Raw genomic sequence first — 6,544 nt, 5'->3', positions numbered from 1 at the left:
GAAAAGTATTATGTTGCGTGCTAACCAGATAAATCATATCTTACAAACGTGCATCAAGGTAATAGAACAGAATACAGAATATAGTGTATTTTTTTGATCAACTTGCTCAGACACTTTACAGCACGGCTCTTTTGGACCAGGCGTAGGGACGGTACCACTGCACCACGGCACACATCTCTCCAGAGTAAGCTGTGCATGTAAGAAGCCAATATTCACGTGTGGAGCTGAGAAAGTCCTGGATTCTGTCACACTAGTATCTCCGCATGGGAAATGATGGAGTGTTTAAAATTAATGGACTCTTTAAAACTTTGCAAACAATAAGCTCCGTGTTCTTCCTTGCACTATTTTCATTCTAAGGATTAGAGTCTGTACTTCAAGTTTATTGCTCTATAAAACACTGCTTATGATTTGTGACCTCTCCCTGAATCGAACTCTTAGCACGCCTGGGGCTCCGTTAGCTCATCACTTGTTGAAAACAGATCCTGAGATTCATAGTAATTATAAAAGCACAATCATCAACAACAATTACTTGCATTTCCGTAGCACTCTTAACATGGTAAAACTTCCCACAGACCTCACAGGAGCATAGCCAGAGAATAATTGACACTAAGCCAAAGGAGCAAACATCAGGGTAGGTCCAGAGACAGGGTTTAAAGGATGTCTGAAATGAGGAGAAGGGTTTGTGGTGAGAACATAGGGTCTTAGGTAGTTGAACACAAGACTGCCAATGGGCAAAGGAAGTGGTGACACACAGAGGGAAAGCTGTTCCTCGAGGGTTGGAGGAGATTAAATTGTTGGGAAGATACGGAACCATTGAAAGATTTAAGCTTTGGGATAATTGTTTTTTAAAATAAAGTCTAGTTGCTGTGAGACTGACATCCAACTTAGACACTGAGATGGGAGATGAAATGGAAATAAGTTTGAGTTAGAATGCAGAAAGCAGAGATGTGGGTGTGTCTTACATCTGTGGAGTGGCGATGAGGCCTACTGGGAATAGTCAAGTCTTAAGTTTAAAAAAGGCATGGAAAAAAGTTAACGCATTGTGGAGCTGGAGGAACACAGCAGGTCAGGCAGCCTCAGAGGGGCAGGAAAGTTGACATTTTGGGTCGGGACCCTTCTTCAGAACTGGGGAGGGGGAAGGGGGCTGGGAAATGAATAGAAGGAGGAGGTGTGGGGCTGGCAGGAAGGTAGGTGGGATGGCAATAGGTGGATGCAGGTAGGGGGTGGGAACAGGTGGGAGAGAAGATGAACAGGTAGTTTCTTTGTTTTTCTTCCTATGCATTCGTACTTTTTAAATTTTAACAATTAGCATTATTTATCAACTTGTTAAATAGAAAATTACATGGGTCTTAGGCTGATATGATATTTGAACAAATTGTGAACCATCCAAGCATAGCCCCCTAGCATTATGTGAATAACAACTCTCATTGTTTAAAAGCTGCATTGTTCTGGATTCGGGAGTGATACTCTTTCTGTATCTTGTTCACTTTTCTTTTGAATAATTCTAATGTTCTAATTTACAGTTTGAAAGCTCAATCCCCATTGTTTAAGAATTAAGAGGTTATGCAACAGTCAATTTTCTATCAATTAATGGAACCAAAATTATGTGGCCAATCAGAACATTCTGATGAAGATCACCAGACTCAAAATTAACTCTGCTTTCTTCATACAGATGCTGTCAGACATGATGAGTTATGCCAGAAATTTTTGTTTTTGTTTCAGATCTCCAGCAGTTCTTTGTTTTATATTAAGATGAGGATGTCATTGAGGTAATGAATGAGGCTCCCTATTGCACAGTAGAATGGTACTCACTGTCTATACATACTCAACAACAGCTTGCATTTATGCCATCAGAAGTGTTAATCAGAAATAATTTGACACCAAGTGGCAGAGAGAGATATTAGGTTAAATAACTAAAATCTTACATAACCACAAGAATTAGGAACAGAAATAGGCCATTTGGCCCCTTGAGACTGTTCTACCATTCCATAAGATCATGGCTGATCTGTTTGTACCAGCTCCATTTTCTTGTCTATATTACATAACTCTCGACTTCCTTTATCAAAGAAATCAGTGTTAAATAGTGCAGGAGGAGGAAAATTTGTCAATTCCATAAAACATTGGTGGCTGCAAAGTCATAAGGCAGAGGTAATTAATTTAAAAGAAAATGATAGAAAATTTGAGGAGAAATAAAAAACAGCACTAAAATGATCCTATTTGCAGGTGTGCAGCTGTGAAGTATTTCAACTGCTTGCATAATGTTAAAAAATGATTAGGGCAGAGAGTGAAAAATTTTGTTCCTCCCTTAACTGAAGTCTTTCAGCATCACAAGGGTCTGTACAATCACACCTCATAACTATTAAATTTCAGCACCAAGCAGTGCTGAAACCTAATACCATAACCACAGCTCTGCAAAAGTAACATGCAAACTGTCAAGCTACCAGCAGAGTATTGTCATTTTATTCTGGAAGTTTTCAGTATCAAAGAGCTGAATACAAATCTTATGCAATAACAGTATAAATTTTCAGTCATTATGGTCCGTCCATCATCTAATGCCAACCACTCAGTAGAGATATTCTTATAATTTGACAGGAGTTAAACTGAAAACACTGAATTCCTAATATGCTGCAACTTACAGTCAGACAGTTGGAGTAGAGTCTTTTAATATGTACTTGCCTTTGTTTTAACAATGTGTCTAACACTTGTTGAAAACAGTAAATTCTATGCTTTTACGACCTGACACTTTAAAATCTTTAACTGAGGGTTATAGGATGCATTATTTAGTGAGGAAACAGCCTTAGAAGAACTGATTGCTGATAATGTTGTCCACCAGAGTGTAGACATGTTAAACCATAGTATATCCTTTAAATCCATTTAAAGTCCCTTAAGGCCCTATCCCAATCACTATAACATCTTTACTGAAACATTCTGCTGGATATAACATATTTAAACTATCTACAGGTTGGTGTTAATGTCATCAGCAATCAATTCCTCCAAATCAGGCCAGATAGCAATGTCATTCATGGCACCTTCGAAGTTAGTAAAACAAGTATTTTATTCAATTATTATAAACGTTTCTTGCCTTTTGAGTTCATGTATTTATTATTTTAGTCAAATTTAAATAAGATAAGGTAATGTGCAAGAACTTCCTACTTAGACATACAAGAAATATCATAAATTGGAATCAAAACACTCAGCTGTTCTCTTCACAGATGCTGCCAGACCTACTGAGTTTCTCCAGTACCTTCTGTTTTTATTTATGATCTAGAGAGATAATTTCTCTGGATTTGAGTCTGTATAACAAATAGCATCAGGAAACAGGATTCAACTTTGTACTGCTTTGTGTGTTAAGATCTATTTAACTATGTTCTATTTTTAGATAGGTTTATTCTGTTGCTAAAGAAAATCTGCACTCGTGTGTGCCAATGTTTTAGTGATTCAGTGAATGACCATAATATAAACTAAAATTTTAAAAGAAAATTTCAATTAGGCCAGATTTCATTCTGGGATTTGACTTATCCAGAAATACCATCAACTGGGATGATAACACCATCCTATATGAGTTGATATTATTGACATTGCTAATAGACTCCTCTGTCTAACACAGAATCGACAGCCTCCAAGCTTATTAGTTCGGTCAAGGGAGAAAAAGCAAGAGCTCCACATAACTCAACTGTTAGTTAAATTCTTTTAAGAAAATCTAATGCTTAAACCATGCAAAAGGCACAGGCAGGTCACGGAATTTCTCTCTAATTGCCAATAACTCAGACCTTGATGAAATTATGTCTGGGAATTTTCTGGGGACTGAAATCCTGTTGTCCAGGCAAATCAGCCATTGACTGGTTCACATTCAATTGTCAAATACTCCAACTGGCTTCTGTAGACATCTTATTGATAGTGTAGGAAGAATGACTGTTTAAAGTCTCCAGGGGAGCCATTGTCATTGGTGAGTTTTGCTGCCTATTCCCAGTATGGCTGGAATGTGGATGATATAGTAATATAAATTAGAGTTGGTTATCTTGCTGTGAGTTAAAGTCTCTTGTTTAATAAAGCAAGAAAACGTATTTTTTAAGTGAAAGTTCAATTTGATAGCCTAAATTAATCGAGTCGCATTTGCCAAAGGCCTTGGCTATTCACCCCATCCATGCCTCTCATGATTTTATAAACCTCTGTAATGTCACCCCTCAGCCTCTGTCACTCCAGGGGAATTAGGCCCAGCCTATTTAGCCTCGACCTGTAGCTCAAACCCTCCAATCTCAGCAATATCCTTGTAAATCTTTTCTGCACCCTTCCAAGTTTAACAACATATTCCCTATAGCAGGGATACCAGAATTGAATGCTAGATCATAAATAACAACAGAAAGTGCTGGAGAAACGCAATACATCTGGCACTACTTGCATTAAGATATCAATTTAAATGCTACATTTTTAAAAATACTGGATAATATGGATTCTGAGGGCCACCAGATATCTTTTGTCAAAAATGTTTGTTGTAAAAAGTTGTTTTGGATTTAAAATGCAAGCACAAGAAAACATGGTAGTGAGAAGACACAACTTAGAACAATTGGACTGCCACAACACTCCATTTAGATGGTGACTCATCGCATCATGAGGGATCACATAAGGTGACTATTTTCCTTCCCTGCTAAAAAGAGTTAGTAACAGAATTCAAACAGTTTTCCAGAAGAATTCAACTGGACAGAGAATTCTGCAATAAAATAATCACAGCTTCAGTCAGCTGAGCAGCCAATATAGCTAACTGAAACATCTTGGAAAAAAAAAGAAGAGATGCTGTCCTCGAAACTGTTCCACAAGGTCACCTGTAAGATTCACCTCCAGAAGATCAATTGCAAGAAACTTTGCAGCCTTTAAGAAATCTTTCTCTTTTATGACCTTCACTCCAACCAAAGCATCAACTCAACTAAGAAATAGCTGGAGAATCTGAGATAAGGTGTAGAGCTGGATGAACAAAGCAGGTTTTCAGAAGAAGGTTTTCTGAAGAAGGGTCCAGACCCGAAACATCAGCTTTCCTGCTCCTCTGATGCTGCTTGGCCTGCTGTGTTCATCCAGCTCTACACCTTATCTCAGATTCTCCAGCATCAGCAGTTCCTACTATCTAAGAAATAGCAGGTCTGTGTTGAAATGCAGATAGTTTAATCACATATTTGTGACTGTTTTATTTTCATCTATATCTAGTATTGTGAGTTTGTGATAATGAGGGTGAGTTAGGTGAATGAGAAATCAAATTTTTGTTAATCTCTGGGCTTGTGTTGAAAAACAAAATAACCTTCATTTTAAACATACAAAGTCTTGCTGCTGGGTTTGCAACATTAATCATTCACTCTGAGGGCAAGAAAATGCACACATCCACATGTGAAAATATTGATCACAGACAAATGAAAGGAATCACATAAAATTTGTCCATGTTGGCAAATGTGGGCTGCAATCTAAAATGAATCCATTGCAAACATGTCAAATCTGAATTTTAAGTGCTGGAACTATCACTATGTTTCTTTTTTTTTCTCATTTTTTGGTTTGGAACTGTGGTTTTAAGTTAAAAATTGAACTTTGAACAAGGGGCAACTTTTTCACTCAGAGGTTGCTGTGTGTATGGAATGAGCTGCCACAGGAAGTGGTAGAGGCTGGTACAACTACAACATTTAAAAGGCAACTGGATGGATATATGAATTGAAAGGGTTTACATGGATATGGGCCATATGCTGCCAAATGGGACTACATTTATTTAGGATATCTGGTCGGCATGAATGAGTTGGACCGAAGGGACTGTTTCTGTGTTGTAAATCTCTATGATTCTGCAACAGTATGTTTTGAAAAAGAACAAAGACAGATGTTTTCTGTTGAGAACTGGCCTGAAAAGATAATGCAACTTAGTTACTGATCTAAGAACACTGTAGATGAGTTGGCACTGAGCTGTTGCTACGCTCAAGGCTGGAAGCTGTTTGGATGCTGAATTGGTCAGTTGAGGGAGAACCAGTTCTGACTGGGGTTTGACAGGAGGTGGTGTAATTCTTGGAGACTTCTGGATTTGGCGCAGCTTGGTTTTGCTTTCTCTCCAGCTTCTCTTCAGTTATAGAATTTGTGAATGTTCTGAGAAAAGAATCCCAGTTTGTAAGAAATAAATAAAAAATTCTAGATGTCTGCTGAAACTGGTTGCATTAACCAGTGACTTCGGAATTCAAGGAAGATATACAGTTGTACTTACTTGTGAAAAACCCATTATCTAAGGACTTCATGAAAGCATTGAATCAATCACTGGAAACTGTTTATTAAACTGGCAAATTAGAATTCCTTTGTTTCTTTTTCAATTTATCTCTTAACTGTGCCTTGGGATTAAGATCAAATAAGATTGGGCTTTAGATCATAGATATTAATTACATTGTCATGTTTTGTTCTGTGCTCTGTTGAAGTTACATTATGGATAATAAATTATTAGTTTTTGTTTAAGTTATAAACAATGCTGTCCAAGACCTGTTATTTCCTAAAGTCTGGTTAGGAACAATTGGGCAGTTGGAGGGTTATTGAA

This window comes from Rhincodon typus, chromosome 19, assembly GCF_021869965.1.
Source record: "Rhincodon typus isolate 14 chromosome 19, sRhiTyp1.1, whole genome shotgun sequence".
Taxonomy (NCBI): domain Eukaryota; kingdom Metazoa; phylum Chordata; class Chondrichthyes; order Orectolobiformes; family Rhincodontidae; genus Rhincodon; species Rhincodon typus.
The sequence above is the reverse complement of the archived record's forward strand: the minus strand, read 5'-3'. Positions refer to the sequence as shown.